The sequence below is a fragment of the Haliaeetus albicilla genome, chromosome 12 (genome assembly GCF_947461875.1).
Source record: "Haliaeetus albicilla chromosome 12, bHalAlb1.1, whole genome shotgun sequence".
Lineage (NCBI taxonomy): Eukaryota > Metazoa > Chordata > Aves > Accipitriformes > Accipitridae > Haliaeetus > Haliaeetus albicilla.
The window spans coordinates 34,039,039-34,063,725 of record NC_091494.1 but is presented as its reverse complement, the minus strand read 5'-3'; the positions used below and the strand labels follow the sequence as shown (position 1 = coordinate 34,063,725).

Sequence of the window (24,687 nt, the reverse complement as noted above, 5' to 3'; positions counted from 1 at the left end):
CCGGGAGCATTACATGAGCAAGATCCCACATGGGCAGTTGGCACTGGCCCCAAGGTGAAGGTCTCCAGTGCTTCCAGTTCCCCATTCAAAGAGCAAAGAACCATGTTTGCTCAGTGCCTAGGACAGGGAAGTCCACATTTATCGGGGAACTGCGATAGCAATAACTGCAAATTTTACCTTCAAATTCAAGAATGAAAATAAGTAATGATTTTTTTAATGGAACTACTGGCTAAACTTTTTGCAGAGCCACAGCAATGTTGTGTGGGAACCTTTAGACTACAACAGGAGGTCTTTGTCGTTGCTGCAGGCCCCGTTCACCATTTCCACCATGCTGAGCATAACCCTTTGAGATTTGTTGTTACTGGGAGCCAGGTGTTACCTGCCACCACACACAGATAAGGGAAGATGCAAGCACAGGAGGACAAAAAGAAAGCTTACAAGTCAGTCACATCTCACAGATGAGTTCCTAGGCTGCTTTTCCAGCCACAGGTGGACTCAGGTAAGTGGTGGTTGATACCTTTGATATATTTGCTATGCTTGCCCTCATTAAGGGGAGGAAAAAAAAAAAAGCACACAAAGAGAAATTTTCATCCACAGATCTTCCGAAGTCTTTCCTAAGCACAATGTTCCAGTATACAAACTATTTACTGTATACTTCATTCAGCGCTGACAAAACCACCTCTGAGTCTCTTTAAAAAGGAAACAGATAATAAACCAGCTAACAAGCCTGCACTCTAATTGACAACACAGAAAGGAGGGAAAGATGCTGCATCTGCTTGCAACTGCAGGAAGAACTTTAGGGAAGCAGTATATAATTAATCGAGTTGGGATTTCACCAAGATCCCCTGGTCTTATGAAAAATGTCATAAGATATTTAATGACCACAGGTGAGGAGAATCTTGAGTTTACATCTCATCTGAAACTGAGCACGCAGAATATAAAGTGATCCAACACAACCCCCAAACCCCACACAAATTATTCTTTCCACTTTTCATTTGCCTTTGGACAACCTCACAGTGCTCCCTCCATGAGCTGTGGGACCTCTTTTTGAATAGGATGAACAAAACTGCACCTTGCGACCACTCCAGTAACTATTCGGGGGAAAAATCAGCTGAATATGAATTTCTCTACCATGTCACTGCTACTTCCTTTTAGAATAATGCAGCTGGGATGGAAAAAAAAAAAGTCAAAGTAACAAAAATGTCTTTGCTAAAATATTTATTTATTATCAATACTTCAGGATGTGTTTTGTTTAGGCAACAGCCACAACACACCAGCAAGACATCCTGACTTTACCCACAACGGGTAGGATTTTCAGCTAGACACAACAGCAGGTTATTGTTACCCTTGAAGGTAAGCAGAGGTTTGCCATTGACTTCACCAAGAAAAGAATTGAGCCAGCAAAGCGCTTTCAAAAATCCTCCCTACTAATAATAGCATAGACACCACAGGGCGGTGGAATATTTAACAGGCAAGATCTGCTATATTTTTACTTCATTTGAAACAACTTTGAAGCTCACCTACATGAAAAAGAAATCATATGTAGCTATTACAGACCCATAGCAATCCTTAATCATCAACATCAGGGATCTTTAAGAAGTAAGGAAAACCAGGAGCAAGCCCTGGGAATTCCCAGGAAATACAATGGCTGGTAAGCTGGGTGGCCAGCAGAAGCAGAGATTTGCTGGGTGACTGAACTTACTGTGCTAGTGTGTCCCTACCCTTTGTCCAGTGCAGTCTTGATGACAGAGCCATGGCTACGTTTAAAAGCATATATTCATCCTAAATGGTGTTTAGAGATAGGGAAGCAGGACAGAGTGAATCTGTGGCTTCAGGTGTTCTTTCATCTGGGACCTCTGTATTTGGTAATTCAGGTACTATGCTGTTTGCACGTCATTGCTCCTGTTGCATGATTAGGTAAATTAAAAATCCCAACAAACCAACAAATCTAATATCCTAAATACCAAAGACTAAGAACACATTCAAATAATGGGAGTTCTTTCGGCCACCAAGAAGCAAGCGAGCACTCCCCTGCCCCAAGTACTGTGGAATTAAGACACTCATAAATCCTTGCCCAGCAAGCCCTGGAGAAATAAAAGGGGCTTTAAATATAATCTAGCCTACCACTTCATATAGCAAGGGGAGCAGCAGAACTGAGGGTAAGCAGAGATCAGCAGAGGAAAGGACAAACATAATTGCTGGAGTCAAACAGAGAAAATTGCAGGTAAATACCAGCTAGATGCAATTCCAAAAACTTCCCCAAAGCCCAAGGTGGCTCCGTGGTTAACACCCAGCTCACTGCGGCTGCCGCCACGTGCGGCGAGGGAAGGGGACTGCTGACACGTAGGTCAAGCAGAGCTGTAAAAGGCATCGCTAAATGCACGATAGCTTGTTAATCGGAGCCATGCCATTGAGACTGCATTGCTGGATAAGCTTTTATACAGCTTTGACACTTAAAAATGGTGTTAGGAAATGCAGAGCTTGCCAGCTCTTTAGGACTTCAGCCAGCACAATGAATGGCATTTGTAGTACCTCTTCCAACTTGCTGGCACAACATTTTGCCACACATTCACACATGCGTCCTGTGGCAGAGACGCACAGGCAGAGACCTGGAGGAGAGGAGGCTCAAAATGACAGATCTGGCAGGGAGGAAATTGGGCAGAGCTGGACTCATAACAGGAAAAATAATAAAAAATAATAATCCACCAACAGCTGCACCAACTCTTCCTTTTGCTTCCCAGTCCAGGTCTGTACCAACCGTGATGGTTCCCATTGCCTCTGGGCAGCATTTGCTGCCTCAGCAGCTCCAAGGGGGTATTTCAGGGCAGGGAAGGGCAATCCAAGAGCAGTCGCATCGCAAGAACTTCATGTTGCCAGGGAAACAGCTTACTTGGTAATGGAAGCACCATTCCAGGGTTATTTTTTTTCTCCTCATTGGTTTTGTATCCCCATAGCATCAGCTAACTTAATCAAGCCCCAGACGGCAGAGCACCAGCCACAGGACATAAAGCAACATGCAGCAAACTAGCAAAGCCCAACACAGAGCAAGCAAGAAGGTGAGGGTGCACAGCAGTGCTAGAGGCACCAGGCAGAGCTGAGCAAGGTTTGGTCTTTAATACATGTAGAACTGCCTAATATTGCTATTAAATTAATCCTCATTAGCAATAAATAAAACCAGGCTGTGTCTCCGATGACCAAGACACCAACTCCCAAATCCAGCTCCCTACAACCAAGTAAATCCCATGCCCTCTTTTCTTGCCAATCCATCAGCCCTGAAAGAAGGGAGAGGCCCTTCAGGATGCTTCCCAGTACCTCCCTATTCCTGCTGCCCCGTGCTAATAAAGACACTGGCACGTTCAGGCTGCTCTGAAGACTCTTCTCATGTTTAATCATGATGCTATTAGCTGTTATGGTTGCAAAGACCACATTAAAAGTGGAGAGCGAGTCTTGCAGCGCTCGAGTGAGTGAACAAACAGCACCCGCCACATTGGGTGGGATTTAATCAGATGCCCAGGGTGCTGTGCAGCACAGAGAGGAGCCTGCACACATCTCAGCAATTCAGCACAAGCTCCCGCAGCTGTGACCTGGGGCAACATCCAAGCGAGACAGACAGCATTTATTTACAGTTCATTGAAGATAGCACGAAACCTGAGGAACTCAGCACTAAGCTTTAACACAGGACAACCCAGTGCAAGAAGTCCTCTGCTGGGAGTTAGCTGAGCTGGGAACTGCACAATTCTGCACCAGCATGGGAAGACAAGTAGCATCTTCGCCTTAATGAGCGTGGCTTGCTTAACTTACTCTGCTGGCAGGGTCTAAAAAAATATAATTTCTGCATTTCTCCCTGTTCCCAATCTGATCCCTGTGAAGTTTCCCGTCCATTGGGCTGTAAGAAGCTCCTCACAGGGATAATATCCCACAGGGCAGAAACCAGCCAGCTTCTTGGTGATCTGAGTGCTTCAAACCTTCTTGGGCATGCATGTGATCAAGCAGTGACCCTCAGAGAAAAAAAAAATACCTGAGAAGATAAGAGAACAGGTAAAATTCACCAGTGCTTTCTAACATCTTCCTTGGTGGAGAACATCTCCCAGTTAATATGATGCACACCAAGAGGAAAGCTAATCCCATGGGGAATTCCTTCAAAAGCAAACTCCAGACACAGTATGTGTTGCCAGCCCCCATTCCCACACAGGGACCGACTGGGGAGACTGCCGCAACCAGAAACATTCAGTTTTGATGATTCTGAAATTGTCAGTCTGGGGGTTGTTTAAACTGGAGTCATTTTTCATGTGGGTCAAGATTTGGGGGATTTCCAGAGCATTTCAGTTGAGAAAGTTTTACAAGTTCATCTTGTCACTCCTACACACATAGGTAAATGAGCCATTCTAAAGTGGTACTTGGCCCAATTCAGTCCCAAACTGCCCCAGCCAGCCCCTGTCTCCCCCTCTGAGCCTCCTCAGAGCACCTGGCAGGGAGGGAGCTGGATGCGACCTGAGGCAGCAGAGGGGTTGCTGCTCCCTGAAGGCTTGCAGAGCTGCATGATCCACCAGCCCCTGGCTCTTTTCAGGTCACCAAATGGCTCCGAATTCCTTGAAGGGAGGAGGAGACAGGCAAGGACGGAGGAGAAAGTTTTGAGCTTTCTTGCTGCCTTTAAGTTATGTAAAATAATTTCTCATGGCTAATTTCAACGCAGTCAGCTCCTCCAGTGAAGCGGCTCAGACTACGAGGAGCCGCACCAGAGCGGTTATTACAGCCGTTCCCCCAATTTTGGGGCAGCTGAGGAGCTTGAGATTACGAAAGTAACAAAGCTTTCGGTGTTTCCATCCCCCAGGGCGCACCACAAATAGCTCGCTGCAAGGCCCCCCGGGAAGGGGGCCGCTTCGCAGCGGTGACCACATCCTGGCGGTGCAGAGCCCAGGCACCAGCAGCATCGCACAGAGCTGTAACAACAGGAAGGGACCAGGGGCGTGCAGCCCAGTCACCCCCAACACCACGGGACGGGGTGAGGAGAGGACGGAGAGCGGGAGTTATAAAGCCTCTGCGAGGAAAAGCCACCCTTCCGGGGACTTTCAACCCCAGCACGGGGCAAGTAGCACAAACGGGCTCGGACCGCTCCTCGCCGACTCCATTCCTTCATGCAATCAAACGTGCAAAATTTGCACTGTTGACGTGACTCAAGTCCTCTACCCAGACTCCCGCAGGCGTCCCAGCAAAACCCAAACAGTGCAAATCTGCCCTGCCACGACAGCAAAGTAATTTCTCCTCCCTGATGTGTTTTATTACCCAACAGAAGGAAACCCATATTTTTTGAAATTGAATTACACTTTCCTGAATATTAAGAGAAAAAGTTATTCACTTTGCTGAGCCGCATTAATGACATCCCTGTTTTACAGTTCGCAGGGAGGGAACAAACTAAGTTTTCTCATGGTGACTTTCAGTTCTCGAGTTGAGACCCAGAGTGTTGATTCGCTATTTGCAGCGACAGCAAGCTGCTGGAGGAGGCTACGTCAAACACCCAGAGAAGAGGCACCCAAGGCACTTGGAAAGCATCAGATTTTCAGAGGCAAGACAGAAACTGGACAACATCTTTTGAACCAGTGGGTACAAGCATCCTGATGCCAAGGACTCTGGTCACAGAATCAACTTTTAAAGAAACAAGTAAACAAACAGAAAAAAACCCCACCTTATCTTCCCAATACAATTTTGAGTTTTTACCAAGGGAAAAGAGTCTTTGTCTTTACTCGTTGCAAAAACTTTTACCAGGCGAACGGGTAGTATAAAAAAGATGGTTCTTGCAACAAGGACCACCCCCCCCCCCCCCCCCCGGAATATACATATATTTGAATGAAGTATCCTAACCCAAATCATCTTCCAGAATTTCAGCTTGATTTCAAAGATCTCATACCTGTGCTGTCTAGCAGTGGAGGCAACTCGCCACATCTTATCAAGGAAATTGGGCCTTCAGACAGAGGTCTATCTTTTTTTTTTTATCCTTTTTTTTTTCTGAAGGCCCGAATTTCTTAAATCATGACCTTTATTAAACCCCAGCATGGTGCGGATCACAGCCATAATTCTTTTTCCCCCACCTTCCCACCACAAATCCATTCAAAGTGAGTGACATTTGCAAAGTGTATTTTCACGGCCCTCCGTAATCCCTTCAGAATATTAAGACTGCATTACTTTGTCTTTGGTTACATTAACTTCAATTTTCCTTATGAGTAAGTATTTGGCTAAAAATTAATATAGCGAAGTTGAAAAGAATCTTATGATAGGAAAAAGACTAATTTCATCTCTGGCTGCTCAGATACCAGAGTACACTGGGGTTAATGTAATTAACTTACAATTTTAGCCTAGGTTGTGTACATACACTGAATCTCCCTGCTGGAAACAAGATTAGATTTTATTACACTATATATCCTGGTTATCTTCACCATGCCTCCAATATTACTTCCCTCAATGACTTCAAGGCTCTCTGCTGCAATGAAAATGCAGAACCATCTGGTATTGAGCCCATGCAGTTTATTTAAGGATTTAATTAAATGCTCTAAATGGAGAGCTTCTTTGAATTAACATTTTAAATGTGACTTATTGCAGGTTTAATATTGTCTTAATGCCAACCTGGGAAACTCCATAGCCAAGTTGTTGACGTTTAAATTGAATTCATTTGGGTGGCTCCAGGGGGACTCATTAATTAATCTAAACAACTAATGGGGATTGGTTCTGACTTTTGATGAAGATTATTTACAGAGACAATTTGCAGTGAATAAAGAGTCACAGTAGGCAAATGTTTAATTGAATTTAAAAAAAAAAAAAAAAAAGGACATCTCATTGTGTTCAATATCAAGGATGCATCTTGCAAGTAAGCTTTGAAATACCAAGAAAGGGACGATTGCTTGAAGCTTCCTAGCTGCACACTAATAACAAAGAGAATGGGTAATTACATTTGCCTGTGTAATTTGCAGCTTGTAAGAGGACAACAGGTCTGTCTGGCTTACAGTACACATAGAAAGACTCCAACAGGAAATATTCTGTCTTATGAAGACCAAGTTGCCCCACCACTTTTACTCACATACCAGAAAACTGCATTTTCTAACCCACGATCAGCTGGAAAAACAGAGCCAACTCCTCTCACTTGCATTTGCAAAAAACCAGAACAACTGCAATGAGCTCAGCAGAGCTGTTTTAATTTACAACAACTTAACCTATAACATCCAATCTTCTTTTATTCTTTGATTATGTCAACTTTGGAATCAGTTATTTTCACCTCTCAGTGCACCACGAGCCCTGCAAGCACTAACATCTAGTTATGTGGTTAGTTTTCTGTAAGCCACAGTAGCAAAACAGTACCTGCTTCCCTGTGTATCTGCACTCATTAAAGCAAATCATCCTATATTATTTTTCCGCTGTTGTTGTTATCATTATCCCATCTCATCTTGAAGTTTCCAGTAACACCAGAGGTTGCCACCAAAGCTAGAAAACATGGCGTACTAAACGCTGCGCACACTTGCATTGCCAGGGAAACACAGCTCCTGCCCTGCAACCCCAGTTCCTGAGGGCACAAACACCTCTAAATACCTGTGATTTCAAACATGAATTCTTGAAGAGCAGTTGTGTGTTTAACACCAAGCAAGCATGTTACTGGCGAGCATCCCAAGAAAGCACAGCAGACCAAGGAGCGCGACAGAGAGGTAGATCATGGGGTAAAGATGTCAGCAGCAGGTTGGGGCTCCCTTGCCTGATACACCCTCTCCTATGTGATTTCTGCTCGTTTGTTACCGATTGTCCCTAACCTAAAGCCAAACTGATTGTAGATTTCAAAGCACAGCGTTGAAGGGCAGGAGAGGTGAAGGATAGATGAAAAAAGGAGGACATGGAGAAGAAAAAAAACCAACGTCAAATGCCACAAGTGCTACACTTCTATAGTGTGGCCATTAACCATGCAGAGAAGTCTGATGGAGAAATCATCCAGCTTCTTAAACACTCACGTAACTGGGAAACACATCAGCTACCAAAGATGCCCAGTGGAGACTGGAGCAGCACACACTGACCCTTCTTTTCACAGCAATGTGACTGCCTCTCCCTCGGAGGGGTACCAGTTGCATGGGAGACTCGCATCTCTTGGTGTGTTTTAATCCGGACGTGAAGGACCTCAGCTGCGGTCAGGTGTCTCAGAGAGCCCCATTCACATAGAACAGGCCGTATCTCACAGCAGGCACCTAAAAGCCTTTAGCAGGCAGTGGCCATTGAATGCTACTGATTTTATCCCAGACACAAGTCAATCCAAACGTTCGATATTTTGAACTCCACCACGCTGTGTCCAGCTCTAACAACCAACTGCACATCAGTAAGCGCACTCCCTTTCTCCACCATTGGGGTATGACAGGAGGCCTGCTCCACGCCAGCATTGCCCAGCTGGTTAAACCACCTCTGAGGACTGTTATCAGGGGGTGCAAACAAGACAAAACCACCGTGAACATGCTTCACCTCATGTCAAAGGCAAGGCTGATCCCAGGCTGGGCTCACGGTGCTGAGTAGGGTTGTACGAGGCAAAGCCATCGTCTTCCCCACGTGCCCTGGTCTGCGTTGCACGAGCCTGGCCAGAGCCCAAGGCTGAGCCCACGGTCTCCTCTGATCTCTCTCTGTCAGATTTGCATTTTTATTTTCAATAATATCACAACCTGTCTTGTCTGAATTGAAGAGGTTCCAAACTTCTTTTCTTTCCAAGGCTGGACACATCCTGCATGCTAATTTATGAGGCAATTGAGGGGGAGGGTGCATTAAGAAAATGCACATAGCCATTAAGCCAGGGAGACTAAAGCATCCTGCCTCGATCAGCACTGCTGGATACTGTCTAGAGCATCGCCAGCTGCTCTCAGATACCTATAGTGGAGCTCTTTTATGCAAACACCTCCAGTAACAGCTTTTGTGGATCTGACAGACAGAGTGGTTAAAAATTAGGCATTCAGTGGGTATCCAGTGGAGAGACATTGTACAGCACATCTGAAGAGGGGAGGCACATTCTGAAAGGAAACTCTGAATTGTCTGAAGGGGAAAGGCTGCTCAGGCAGGCGGGACGGATCCCAACGGTAGATCAAGCCACGCTGTGAGTATTGCCCATATCGTCCGTCCCCAACTTCCCAACTCCCGTGAATGCAGAGTCACAGACAGAAGACAGTCATATCCTAAAAGAAACAACTGAGGCACACATTCACTGCAAACGGGAGGATGAAGGAATTATGGTGTTTTCCTCATCAACTCCGAAAATTTCCTACAAAACCTCTCTACCTTCCTTTTTTTTAATCACCAACTCACTCAGGGCTCTCTCAAGGTGGTGTAGCTGTTTAATGTATTTTATTTTCCCCAGAATTGCTTGCTCTCAGTGTGAAAAGTGTCAGTTATTTTGGGAAACCTGAAATCAAGTGGGCGAGTGAAGGAATTATTCATGAGGACACCATCAGGAGGAAGGTTACCTCCTTCACCCTGACAGGAGGCCGACAGCTCAGCCATCGTTTCAGGCTCAAAATGAAGAGGCAAAAGTTTCTTCCCCCTTGAACCTGAATGAAGCATTAGGAGCTGAAATTATAGGGAAAGGCACAGCTGGTCCATCACCAGAGCAGCAAGGGGAGCTACGGCAACACTTGAGGTTCCTTCCAGCCCTGTGCATCTAAGTCTTAGTAAAAATCAAGCACACGCTGCAATATCCTTTAGGTTTGGGTATCCACAAGGGCATAAAGCTAGTGCTTGCTTAGTCTGTAGGGCTCTGTTCTGCTTTAAATGCCTGCCCTCCCTCCCAGAGCAGGCACCCTCCAATTTCACCCCTGGGAATTGAGGTTCTCCTCATGCTGATGAGATGGAGAAGTGTGGCTTAAAGCAATTCTTGTCTTCTAAAGCTTCTCTTAGACGTAATGCTATTTTTCTACTTGGAGCAACCAACTCGGTCTGCACCTGCCTGTGAAAATAGCAGGCATTACAGATAAGCTTCTCAATAAAAGGTGCTAAGTTTGACACACACGGGACAGACACAAGAGCATTATTAAACAACTTCTCTTTCCAAGGCCTTCAAGAAAACACTCCTCTAGCAGCACTGACTCACCTCAGCAATTCCCATACACAAAAGCTACACTAACGGCCATTAAACCATCATTTCTGGCTTGCAGCACTGACAAACCAGAGGGTTTGGCTTGATCCATGATAGCAAGGTCAATGAATGGCAGAGAAGTCATCTACCCAATAGAACTGCTGGCTGTAGAGGGGTCACTGGAGTGAACGAAACATTATCTGAGAAAAAATGGTTTGGTTTTTTTTTTAATCCTGGAGCTGCTGGGGCAGTCCTTGCTTAGTAAGGATTTCTAATGTTCACTGCATTTTCTTTTGAAACACCTTGTTGCTGTAGGGAATACCAGATGCTCTGGCTATGGTGCTGTTGCCTAGGGACAGCCTTCAGATATTTCGGTTGATTTTTTTCTACTTCATCGATCATCAAATCAAAATATCTTATCCAAAGTCCCATGGACTCTTGTGGGCTTTGATACCAACCATTAAAAGCATCTGCTAATGGGTAACCACACCGTTCCTGCCCAGGACAGGAGCCAAATAGCCAGGATGGAGAGCTGACAGGTTTGGGACTGCCATTTAGGTTACTGTAAAATACATATCTAAATAATATACATATATATTTCCTATTTTATATGTATAAATATATCAAGAATGTATATAGACACACATGCACTCAAACTTCTTAAAAAAACCTAACATCTCCCCCAGTGATGCTATGAAAAACCCTAGTATGCAGCCTATTCTAATTGAAGGCTGGTCAAACACAAATGCATGTGTAGAAATAAACCCTGACAGCTAAACAGCCTTCTAGGGAAGCAGAGCTGATTAAAACCAGCAAACTAAATTTGGAAACGAGGTGATAGAAACTGGTATGTGAAGATGCATTTTCTTTCTTATTCTCATTTACACGCCTCCGTTATAAACAAGGCTGTTCTGTGAAAAAAAAAAAAAAAAATTAAATTTGTTATGTTGAAATGTTGGATGGCAAAGCCATCACCTTTGTCACTGTTTGGATTAAAATGCATCTTTTCACATCCAACATGCAAATGGAATATAAACAGTAAAACCGGAACATTTAAATAAATATTTGCAAAGGGGTTTTATTTGTTTTTAAATACTTGTCCTACTCCAGACAGGATCCACAGACCACTAGAGTGTCATAAAACGCCACTTCTTTGCTCCCTTACAAAAAAGGAGCTGGAACATGTGCATTACCAAAGGACGTCTGGGTAAGTGCACAAGAACTTCAGGCGTACAGGCAAGATTTACACTCTTAGATGCAAGCATCGAACCAGGATGCCTATATCCATTTTCATATCTTGCACCAAACAGCTACACAAAGAGCATGTAACAGAGCACGATCCTGAACCTGAGTTTCAAGTAAAGCTGAACCTGGGTTTCACATCTGGGACCACTGTCAAAAACATCACCCCAGTCTGGCTACCTCTGTCATAGTTCATCTCAGCAATGATAAAGACTAATTTTTGCCAACCAGGGTGCACACCTTTCTTTTATAAGGCAGAAGACATCAACACAATCAGTGCTAAGAAGCATGATTTAGTTTTGGGTTAAACAAAGCTAAAAGACTGACCTTCTGTCTGTCACCAAGATCTTGATTGTCTTTGGTATTAAATTCACAGGCAGAAGCTTCCATGTCCTGGGGAAAAAAAAAAAAAAAAGAAAAATAATTTTTGTTATTCCCAAATTTTATACCCTGTTTGTTCCAACAGTATTTACACTACACAGTGCACAGAAAGATAGCTTCAACTTCACGCTTAGCATTTCTGGTAGCTCAAGTGCAGGAGGGACCAGAAATGAGGAAATAAATGTTTCCAGTTTCTCAGCAGTGATACGGATATATGGCAAAAGACAGCCAACCCATTCTTGGGGGGACAAAGTGGTTGGAAACGCACAGAAAAAGCCTTAAAAAAATAAAAGAAAAAACTTAATTTCCTGTCTAAACTTTTGCTTTAAAAAAAAAGACTGAAAAATTTGAGATATCTGCCACCTTCTGTAGCAAGAAATGGGACAGTTTTTCCAAAAACTTTTAAAATCTGACATTTCATCAAAACTTGAGCAGCCAAGAACAGCTAAGGATGCTCTGCAGTTCTGCAGCCTCTATTCTCGCAAAAGCTTCCCCCTTACCCTATCCATTGCCCCTGTTGGTGCCAATATCTCTATTTTAGAGAGATGCAAACACGGACAAAAAGAGCTGTTTTGTCCGAAGACCCCCGGCGGGTAATGGCAGACTGGAGAGCAGAGCCCAGAGCTGCAGAAAAGCTGCCTCATCTCTGCTAGAAAATCCTTGAAGCTTTGAGGAAAAACCAAAGGTGACAGCAGGAAGGCTCCAGAAAAGGCATGGGGAATTGAGTCTGCTACAGCAACAATATCTCTGTAAATTGTTCTCCCGGTGAAAAGCCAGTATGGTGCTAAAAACCACAGAGTTTTACATTGTTACCTAGACCATGAAATAACGTCCCCGTTGAGGGCTGCAGGCTCGTAAAGCATAACGGAGAGTCATGAATGGGATTTCCAAAGGTACCCGAATGCTTTTCAATAAGGCTGTACTCCTAAATTATTGAGGCACTTTAGAAAAATCCCACTTCGTAGAGGTAAATCCACAAGATATCAGTATCCCCATCAGTCCTCCTGGACTTTGTGGTTACAGAATAAATGCCCTAACAAAACATCGTCTGGTAAATTGTTGTGCGATTGCTGATGCCTGAGGATAATGTCAGGAGGGTGGCCAGACTCTCCTCACTTAATTCTTCATTTTACCTTTGAAAATATCAACAAGCTGCTCTGGAGTCAGCTTAGCTTCCTCAAAATTTGTGTAACGCTCATATTTGTTGAACATATTCCCCAGGCAGAGCAAGGAAAGCTACTAAGAGAACATGAGGCAGGCTTTCAAAAATAACAAATCTGTCAAATATATTGTTTCTACAGTGTGCACATATTTTCCTTCACTGTGCATGTGGATGGGCATCTATTTTGTAGGCAGTCCGTACAGACCACGGCTGGAGGCACCCACACACGTTCAGGGCTCATGCAGAGGATTTCCCCTTGATCCCCTGGCAAATAAAGTTTAATACAATGGAAGATATCTGTTGGCTGTTTATATTCAGAATATCTAACAGTGAAAGAATTACTACATGCCAAGTGAGACACCTTAAATACCAGATTAACACACAAGCAACAAAACCTCTGAATTAGATGCCAGGGTGTAGGAGACAGGGCTGGCTCAGCTCTGCCTTGGCCAAAAGCTGGGAAATCCTGACCAGAATGTCTTGTTCCATGCACACGAGAACTGGTAAAATCACGCCTGTGTTCATGTTGTTTAGTAACTAAATTATCACCCACTCCCTTTCAGCTTTCTGTGCTGAACTACCCAGGGCAGCAGATTAAGGGAAAGGCAACATGCAAAGTGAAAATTCATCAGCATTTGTTTCTGGAGAAGACAACTGAAAAAGGGGAAGGCAGAATTAGAAAGACACAGCTCCGAGACACAAAGCATACCAAGACAAATGCCCATTACTCAGCACAATGTTCTACTACTTTCTTAGCAACACGCATCACTTGGATTAATTTTCTGAAAGAAAACAGACTGTCTCAACAGCAGCCTGATGGTCTCAGCAATTTGCTTTACAATTACTCACTAAACTACCTTGATTTAATTATTCAAGAAGAATCTCACTGCCACTGATAACTACTTAATTAAAAACACAACTTTAGAGCAATAAGAGAGTCACATTATATTGCATTTGAAATAGATTTCTTGCTGAAAACATGCGCAGTTCATTTTAACCGGCTTAATGTGCCAATATATTTCGAGTCCCAAGGATTTTAAGAACGGCTCGAGCAACAGTGATCATCCAGGGGCTGCAAACAACACTCATAAGCTTGCTCTCATTCAGAGCAATTCCAGTAAAATCAAATTAAGAAAAGCATCACTGCAACAGAGCTAGTCTAGCACATAAGCAAACTTTACGCTCAGGAAAGTCAGCAGCTGAGAGCTCAGGATAAGTTCTTACCCTGCTTGCAGTCCTGCTTCACCTTTCCCAAGCACTGCCACTTCTGCCAGCTCGCCTGCCTCCTGCCCTTTCTGCTGGTGGGAGAAGTCCACAGGTGAAGGTGCAAAACCCTCACTGGGACTGCCCTCTGCATTCCCACCCAGGACCCACCAGCGGAGGAGGATCCACCCTGGTCCCAGCTGGGGCAAGTGCAGGTGATTTCACTCCTCTCACCCCTCACTGTGACCTGCCTTTTCTCTCTGGTGTTGCTCTGTTACAGGCTAAAAATGGGAAACTTGTGCTCATTCTGTAAAAGCGTCCTTGGCCCTGACAACTCCTCGGTATGACACGGCAAGGGCACGGACATCAAGTGTCCGGACTGGCGAGCTCCCATGCCTGAACCTCAGTCCCGAAAGTCACCAGGATCTCCCGCCTCTGCCTCAGCCTCTGTGCATGGGGGGGGGGGGATATGCAGCCCTTTCCTCCATGCCCCCCCATGTCAGCATGGTGGGAGCAGCTTACATCCTCCAGGTTGGAGATTTCTGGCTGAGGGCAACTGCCTGAAAGCAATTCCCATTTTTTATGAATCTTAGCATTGTAATGGCTATCAAGTATGGGTATCATCTGATCCTTGCAAAAGTCAAGAGCAGTCTTTGATAACTTGGTTTTTATTAACCTGTGACAGAAAGGGTTGTGAATTAATTGGCTCAATTGCTGCTGTGATAGAGATGGAGACAGCCTTTGGGGGAAAGAGATGTTTGTTGCCTATGGTGAGACGGACTGGGTGCAAGCAGAGGTAACTGCGGACAGCAGCATGACTCACACAGCGCTTTCTGAGAGCACTGGCTAGATTCAGACTGTGCCAAGTGATGTAGGAAAGCCTCCCAAATTACTAGCATGCCATTTCCTATTTAGTTATTTAAAACACCTCTCCTTCCCCTTAACTAGGAGGTACTGGCTCCTTTGGTTTTAATACATTTTCAGTACAGCTGAAACTATATATGTATTTATATATGAAAAAATTAAATGACTGCCTTCTTGGATATTATCTTCCCGGTTTATTGTGTGCCCTCTCTTCCCTTCTCTTCCCAGAGAGACCAACCATCACATGAAAATGCTTTTCATCATCTGCAAAATTTGATGCCCAAAATAGCCCCACGGTTGCCCTAGCAACTAGCATTTATTCCCCCTCCCCCCAGCATCCCCCCCTTTGCATATTGCTGCATATTTCTATCATCTCTTTCCAGGCACAGTTCATAAACACGGCTGCATAATAAAGAATGTTATCACCAATGACTTACAGCCCAGCTGCTGCAAATAAGATATGAAGTGGCAGGGAAATACAATTTCATGCAGCTAGGACAACAGATTGATTGGGTGCCCTTCAAATTTGATGCCACTTCTTTAAGTCTGTCCAAATTCAAAAAAAAAAAAAAAAAAGTTAGTTTCCCCACCTCCCCATCTTTCCATGGTTGCAACAGACAATAAAAGTGGGAGATAATTCACTAGGACACTCATTATGTCTGCAGCAACCTTGCCCTGAGAGATTGACAATTTAAAGAGATGTGCTTCTTTTCCCAGCCACCCCCTCTACTTTTTCCCCAGCCGCCCTTCTTCATCAGAAGTCTTATTCCTCCAGTTTGGTTGCCTGTTTAATTTAATTATCTTCCCTTTCAAATTATTATTTCTGTTCAGATTACTAGTCAGAAGGTTGTTATAGATAGAGACAAGCAAACTCCTTAATTTCATTACCACCATCTCCAAAATTTTATCCTTATTTTTATTTAGTTTTGGTAGAACAATATGAAAAGCTTCCCTCCCCTAGCATTTCTATCAAAGAACACCGCAGCAAGGATAAAAAGAGGTGTGATTTTAAACTCTTATTCCCCCCTGTCATTTCCACTGAGTTGACTTTCAAGGATACAGAGATCTGCTTTGGAGGCTGATCTCAACGTGCAGAGATCACCTTGTGATCTTGTGGTACCAAAGTGCAATAGAGTGCGACAACGACCAGCTGCTACCAGATGGACTGTGCTGGTGCACACAGGGTGCTTCTGCTTACAGGAGAGAGAACACCTCTGGGTGCAGGCAGAGGCAAGCCCTGCACTGCGCTGCAGTCCAGGGTTTCTCTCCCATATTCACCTCTCCTTTCTATCCCCTTCCTCCCCTCTCCATTGCTAGTAGTGGTTTACTGAATTATTCTTCTACACCCTTGTGTGTTGCTCAGGGCAAGCTTGCAGTGCCTGTCTCTTGGAGACACTGTTCCTTCTTCCCTCCCTCTTGGGTGCAAAAAACTGCCTTCCTCATGGCATCCCACGTGGGCTATTGCTTTGCATGGAAAGGATGCCTGGAGCAGTGCTGGCAAGGATGGGGGTCATTCTGTAATGGGGATCCTGGCACTGACCTCAGACACCGCAACTCTCAGGGGAAGAGCAAGGCACAAGATGTGTAATGGTTGCACAGAGACCTCACTGCTTTGAAATTTGCAGCAAAGGAAAATCTGGCTTATTCGCATTTAACAAAGAGAAGAGACAGACCCATCATACGTGTTGTGCAGCCTCTGGCTCCAAATCATCTCTAGGATTAGTTAACACAGATCAATCACAATCAACCAAACCAACCACAGAGGGAGGAAATCCCTCCTCCTCCCTGCAGAAGCTGTTCTCTTAGTGCTCAACAGCAGCAACAACCCCCAAATTCTTCCAGAGTCCTGAACTCACTCATGCGCATCTGGAGAGAACACAAAGGTTGTCATCTCTTCAGCGACTCCACTGAGCATTTCTCATGGCCAGAGACTGCAACTGCCAGGCTGACCTGCAACCAGCTCCTCCTGCCCAAGAGCCTGAAGATATGGGGATGGGTTGCTCCCTGATCTGATTACATTCAGTGTGTGACCTGCAAGATCCCATTGCCTCTCAGTTCTTCCTTTCCCATTGGTACATTCCAATAATGAATCTAAACCAAAGTTTCAAATACAAACAGCTCTGATTTTTGCAGTGAACTGGATCTGAATTCTGGCAGTTTGTGCTCATTGGTCCTAGGACGTTGTGACGCTTAAACTTGTAGGACATTTGCCAGCTCTTCAAATGGAAAACATGAAAGCAGTTCAGAATAGGATTATTACTATTATTAAAATGAGAGATGTGGTTTTAAACCCCAAACTGCAGATCAGGAAAGTTAAAACCATTTTCCATCTTGAAATACATTCAATGATGGAAAACTGAAGTCAGCATTAAAGCAGTGCTCATGGGTCACATAGAAGACTGTGTTTTGAAGTAGTAGGAGAAGATACCACAGCAAAGTTGGTGGATTTTTGGTTCTTTTTTCTTTTTTTTTTTTTTTTGGTGGCAATTCTAGTAGGAAAAAAGTAGAGATGAGGAGAAGCAGAAAATGTGTAATATGAGAAGGAAAGATTTTTACAAACTAATTTCTACCATCTCCTTTGAGGCATGAGCAGTTGTTTAATCTAAGAAGGGTCATTCCTGTGTCATTTTTCTGCCCTAAGTGGAGGCCAAGTTCAAGAGGACTGTGTTTCTTTTAATTTCCTTTGGATACAAGTACTTGGATACAGAATCCCATTTATCTTTCTTGACTCAAGTAAATAAATTAAAAAAAAAACCAACTTAGTGTGTCCTATAAATATCCCATAATATACAGGATCCAACATCACTTTTTTTTTTTTTTGTTTGCACCTAAAACCTTAAACCCTACTGACACCATAAAACATCAGCGTTCCCCATCCCATGATTGTTTCCCATAATCTAGGAGAACATTAAAGAGAGAAAAATTGTGCTGAAAAATGACATCTTATCTATTTCCTTCCTTCCTACCACCACTCCATGTTTTTGTCATTGCAGGTCAGACACCTGCTCCCCCCGTTGTAATCTGTGGAAGTGATAAATGCTCATAGGCAGTGATTACGAGTGGCCATATTCACTTGGTGTCAATCTGGAAACTGGCACATTCGCTCAGTTACCATTCTTTGTCCTGCCAACAAGGCCAAAAAGGGGGGGAAAAAAAAGCAAAAAAAGGAACCGACAATTCTGCTCTCCCTCCTCCTTGTCCCTGGAGGGGAGAGCTACTGCCAGGCCCAGATGCTATATAAACCCCTGCATCGGAGAGGGGATGCTGCAGCTATGAGCACCTTTACAAGCCCTTATGAGACTGGGGGATAAGGAGGATAATTTACATGAGCTGGGATCTCCTGGATTTGACCATGACCTCCACATGGCTATGGATATATTTAACATGGCAAGACAGATGGGCAACAAGCCAAATTGCAACATAACCTGGCAAAGCCCAATTTAATCATCGTCGCACCAGCAATGGGCAGCCCCCTGATTGATTGACCTTTCCTGCTGCCGGGCTGTATCACATCCTCATTTAGGCAGACCTTGGGCCACTCTGGCGGGGTTGAACAGGTCAAGGAAGAGTCGGCTCGTTTGGCTTTTTCCTACCCCATCATAGCAGCCTATGGCCCTATCCTGCCTCCAAAGCAGTGGCTGCAGCAAATGCAGTGAACATTCCCTCTGGAACAGGGATTCAGGCACAGGTTTGATATTCTGCACTTTCTGGTCTTACCGTAGACCTTCATCCTTCCTTTTGGGACTCCTTTTGGTGATTGAATCTCTCAGTGGCCGTTGAAACCTCTGCTACGCCCCATGGACTCTACCCTGCACATCCCCTGTAGTGCTTATGTCCAGCCTTAAAACACAAAGTATTTTACAGGCACATCTGGAGGTACCTGGTGAGCCTCTCCCCAGGTAAGGGAGCCCTGCAGTCACCATCCATAAAGCAGATGACATTTTTTTACCTCTCTCCAACATCTTCCCCTACACCCCATGTACTGCTCTGAAGCAAATATTAAAGCATTCACACCTTCTCTATTAAATTACATCAGGACAGTGGTAGGGTCACAGAAAGGCTCAGAGCTGGGACAAGAACCAGACTCCCATACGCAGCTGTAACCCCTGCGTGATGCCATCCTTTTTGGCAACGCCCTGCATCAACCCCAGCTCACCACACAAAGCCTGGTGCAACACCACGCTTCCAGAAACCGCAGTGCTGGGGCCAACAACAATGCAGGAGCAGCCGAGATCAGTATTTTGGGGAGCGGTTACTGACAGAGAATGCCCTCTTATGCTATTTATGTTATTTCTAACCACAATGTTCCAAGTGAAAAAGCTGTTATACTGGTGCAGCTGTAGCATCTGCAATCTTGCAGGCCATGGAGGAAACCAAAATGAAAAGCCGTGCTCCTGCCCAAGCTAGTGTGTGATCACAGGCAAGTTGTGTCAGACCCTCTCTTTGTAAAGGTACACTTAGGAACAGAGAAATAATAAGAGAAGATTTAGTAATCCCATTCCATGGGATGGGTCCCCAGCGCAGACGGGATGTAGGCGTTAGCTAAAAGGACCACCACTTACCATGAAAAGGCCACAGCGTGCCACTGTGCAACCAGAAATTACTCTCTAAGGAGAAGTAACATGCACGCTTGGTTCAAATCTTTCTAAGGCAATGCCAATACAAAAAACAACTCACGGGAAAGAAAGTGCAGAGGGTGCTCCATAAGGTACAGGTAAAACCCTTTTGACTCTCAAAGGTAACGCTTCCACTTTTGTAACACAACAATGATCCAAAACATTCTGCATTTCACATGACGAACGGCTAAACCTGCCCATTTTGGTTGTACTGCAATTGGATGGATGATAACACAAAATTGTGCATCACAGACCTTGTCCAAAGCATGTGGCTTCCTCGACTTTATTGTCTGGTTGAAGGAGATAGTGTTGTTCATTGGGCAAGTAATATTTGTTACCTTCCTACAACACACACTTCTGTTGCAACAGCCTGCTCACGCAACAGATTTAGGTAGGTGGGGAAAACTTACAGACTTGTACTGCTGTCAAGAAATGGCACCTTTATGCTGAGGCACACTTTCTGAAAAACTTGAACAAGCCCTGGGTTAATGATACCCCAGTACAGTGCACAGTGGGACAGGGAAATAAAAGCAGTTTACTACATTAGAAATTAAATGTTTTAATTAATTCTCGATAGAAATAGCTGGAAACAAAAGCCATGCCCAGATGGGAGATATGAGGAAGGGTAGAAATCCACCAGGGAGGTGAGGCTTCAACACTGCAAGATTCAGGAGCCCAGCAGCACTGATGGCCACCCTTGTTCATGACCACCCCTCTGCCCTCCAAGCTGGAGATGGACACTGGCATCTCCGCATGGTTTTGCTTTGGAAACTAGGCAAGTCAGGAGCGGCATTGCATCCCTGAGCACAGGGTGAGTGGATCCTCCTCAGGGCCAACAGATCTTTAACGCATCCTTTTTGCATTTGAACCAGTGAAGTGGGAGTGAAGCCCTTAAGGCAGCATCTGCTGGTTCCCCAAGTCATTCCGTCACTTCACAGCTGGGGAGGACACATCCCAGGAACCGGCTTTCGAGTTGTCAATTATGCTGTGGCTCCACAGTGCAATTATTCATAAATATTTATACACACAAATGCGCTCACATACACGCCCTTTGTTCCACTTTTGTGTTACGTAGAGGGGAATTTTGGCTCTGTTCTCTCTCCCTCACCTGGATGTGCTCTGCCCTTTCTGCTGGATACAAGGGATTTGATTGAATTAACTTAATTGGCAAATGCATTGTTCAGACAGCTGTGACAGAAATGACTTCGTGCATTAGTCAGAAGGTTAAGTAGCTCATGGCAGCTCCCAACACCTTTTTTGCTGCCAGACACCTCTGTACTGACTGAATCTTTGTGTTTGGAAGCAGGTTTAGAGGGCAGATCTACTGTGTTGTACATCACATTTGGGTGCAGAGAGGCAGCATGGTCAGAAATGCCTATGTCTCTGGCTACTTGCCATGTTCCCAGCCATTTGTCACGTCAGGTGCATTGGAAATTGTATCTACATGGCATTTTTCTTAAAAAGAGAGCAACTGTGTGTCTGGTAAACAGCCCTGCCATGCAAGGCAAGGTTTTTGCTTTGTCTTTCTCACATGCTACCGTTGAACTTGGTCTGTCTTGAAGACCTCAAAGCCTTGCAGGAAGGCTGTGCATGCCCATGCCCTGCTCTGGTGATGCTCTGCCATGCTGATACTCTCACCCCATCACCTTACCTTTGCAGCCTGAGTTCCTCCAATGTAACCTGGTATTACTGGGACCACAGTCACCCAGGGATCCCTCCACGGAAAACAGAGCAAGAAACATCTCCAGACAGACATCCACGCCTCTAGACAGGATGACTAGTACGTGGGCAGACCTTCCTCTCTCCCCTCTGACTCTCCAGTAGCTGAGCTGATGAGGCTCATAACTTCAGTGCCTCAGCTAAGTGCCTAAAATGGACTAGTTGTTAGCAGTCCTTCCCCTTGTTGTGGTTTAACCCCAGCCAGCAACTAGGCACCATGCAGCTGCTCACTCACTCCCCCCCACCCGGTGGGATGGGGAGGACAATCAAAAAAAAGAAGTAATACTTGTGGATTGAGATAAGAATGGTTTAATAACTAAAGTAAAATAAAATATAATAATAACAATAATTATAATATAATAATAATAATAGTAATGAAAAGGAATATAACAAAAAAAAAAGAAGAGAGAAATAAAACCCAAGAAAAGACAAGCGATGCACAATGCAATTTCTCACCACCCGCTGACCGATGCCCAAGTAGCAATCTGCCCCCGCATCAGCCAACTCCCCCCAGTCTATATACTGAGCATGATATTCTATGGCATGGAATATCCCTTTGGCTAATTTGGGTCAGCTGTCCTGGCCATGCTCCCTCCCAGCTTCTTGTGCACCTGGCTTGGTGGCAGAGCATGGAAAGCTGAAAAATCCTTAACTTAGGATAAGTGCTACTTAACAACAACTAAAACATCAGTGTGTTATCAACATTTTTCTCACACTAAATCCAAAACGCACTGTACCAGCTGCTAAGAAGAAAATTAACTCTATCCCAGCTAAAACTGGGACACCATTCTCCCTTGAACTGTTGCCTGTTACTCCTTCCATTTTGCACAAACCACATAATTTTACAGCTTGGAAACCCATGATATGCATGTGATCTTCCATGACATTGTCAATACTTTGCCCTCCTTCGGATTCCTGCAACTCTAAGAAAAGCCAAGAAGAAGAATGTCAGCAGCACAGGGAAGCAGAATGGGAACCTGATGGCTGGGGATGCTGTGGGACAGGCCAGGACATAAAACAGGAGAGGCATTTTTCACTCTTCTTCTCATGGGCTGCACCACTCAAGATGGAACCAGGCCTTGCAATGTGACATTGCTGTATATGCACAAAAGCTATTGCTATACCAACGGGAAACAGGCCGTCACCTTATTTCACTGACAGCAGCAATGGCTGCACTACAGAGGCTGATGGACACTTTCAGCACATGGGTAAGGCAAGCAACCCTTTGGGATGTAACTGCTGCCTGTACCACAGCTTGGGATTAAAGCATCTCCTCTGCTCACAGCCTCCAGGGCTTGCAGCCTTCACTGCTCTCCAACGCTCCCTCCAGTCGCTGGCAGCAGTCACAGCCAACAGCAGGTGATGTAAAACCAGATGTCTCCAGCTGTGACCTGGGCAGGTTCACGTCCTCACACAAACCTGACAAATCCAATGACTGAAGCCCCGTGGGTATAAAGCAGTGACTTTGTGGGTGTAAAGAGAGACAGTGACGTTAATTCTGATGTCACCTGAGAAGTGGCTCTGTCCCAACCATCACCTTCACTGGATGCTGCCAGCACTCAGATGGGACTGAATTGCCCTCTCATGCATGGAGAAGGTCACCTTTAAGTGACTGGCAAGGCAAGGTGTGTGAGAAGCTCATATTTACCATTGCTTTGCAGCCTGTGCATGCTCTGGACAGGCAGTGGTCCATTGCCCAGGGCTGGCAGGACAGCCCTTCCCCAGCACCATGGGCACTTGAAAAACACATTTAAAGCTTATTCTCTGCATATACAGGCATATAGAGAATGGAAAATTTTCATAACCATTTTGATTTCCAGTAACTGAAGCCAGTGTAAATCTCTGTTTTTTATGAATCTCACTTACATTTTGTGCCTGACTTGTGCATAAAACTTCCCCAGATTTACACAAGCTAACTCCATAAGTCATCCCCTTCCCAATCGGGCCCTATATCTTGATGACCTTTTAGAAACCAATGACTGCTTTCCTGTTGTTATCCATAATTGGAAAAGCACTGGAGATAAGAAAATTTATAGCAATGCGTGATCTACCTGCAAGAGACAATAAAGAACCCTTGGCGGTGAAAGAACGGGGAAGAAAAATCCCACACACGGAGATGCGCAGGCGCACCGGCACACACAGACACACATGCAGCTCAAGCTGAACTTTCCCTGTTTTTACTAAATCTTTCTCAACTCTCTCCTCCTTGAGCCCTTGACTCCCCTGACCATGCATCCTCCACTCTGCAGGACAGATGCACCCGTCAAGCATCTGCTCTGATTTCAGTCGTCTTGGAATTTGCTTACAAATCTTTTGGTTTAATGTGAGTGAAGCATCATATAGGAACCCACCTTCACTCCCGAACTGAATAATCCCATCACACAACACAGCCCTCTAGGAAAGCAAACCAAGACTGCAAAGTATATACTGCTATAGGCATAACGCACAGGGAGACAGGCGGGGTAGACCTCAGTGCTCATCACACAGCACACACGCGCATCACTTTGGGGTTAATCACAAGGACACATTAATCACCTCACCATCTTCCACAATGATCTCTGTCAGTGGGAATCATTCCACACAACAGGATCACTGAACTGCTCCCGGACATCAAAAGACCCATTCCCAGAGTGAATCTTATTTTGTTTTGAAACAAAGGCAGAAGGTTACCTGCTGCCATATCCCTTCTCTGGGACTGAACCAACAGATTGGGATGCAGCACTCCTATATGTAAGAAATGGGAGTTGTCTGTAAGGTAGCAGTCCTGGTCTTTGATGTACCCAAGAAATCCAGGACATGGCAAGACTCAAGAAGGGAACCAGTTCTAGTCACATCTACTTTCAAGTCAGAGTAACCCAGATGACATTCTTGTCTATAGGAACAAAGGAGGTGCTGAAAGGAAAAGAAAAGGAGCATTTCCTAGTCCAAGGGTAAGAAAACATACACCAGCTGTATTAATAAGGCTGAGTGTAGAGGGGATGTCTAAGGTTTGCAAAACAGAGGGATGAAAATCTACATGCAAATAATTTGTCCAACCTTACACAGTAAAGGTTGCTTTCAACCGTCCTGCAAAAGCAAGAGGCTCCTACGAGAAGCAGCCAGCATTCAGGGGCACTTGAGGGGACAAAAGTAAGGACTCCTTAATCAGATGTAGCACACGTGCAAGTAGCCTTCAGGAAATTACCTAGCCCTTACAAGTCTCCACGCCTTCTACTGAAAAGTGGCAATAAAGGGGCACCGCTCAGTTCCTATTGCAAGACCATTTTCAGGTAGTTGGACAAGGGTAGAAAGGAGCTTATCCAAGAGCTTGAGGGTAGGAAGGCTCTACAGAGGGATCCGGACAGGCTGGATCGATAGGCCGAGGCCAATTGTATGAGGTTCAACAAGACTAAATGCGAGGTCCACTTGGGTCACAACAATCC

General features: G+C 44.8%; 1 long non-coding RNA gene across 1 annotated transcript in view; it reads right to left on the bottom strand.

The window, feature by feature from the left end:
* LOC138688144 (uncharacterized) overlaps positions 1–24,687 on the bottom strand; it is a 111,960-nt gene that overhangs the window by 71,564 nt on the left and 15,709 nt on the right. Inside the window, exon 2 of the long non-coding RNA XR_011327196.1 lies at positions 11,648–11,713. This is a non-coding gene — a long non-coding RNA (uncharacterized lncRNA). The remainder of the gene's footprint in view (positions 1–11,647; positions 11,714–24,687) is intronic.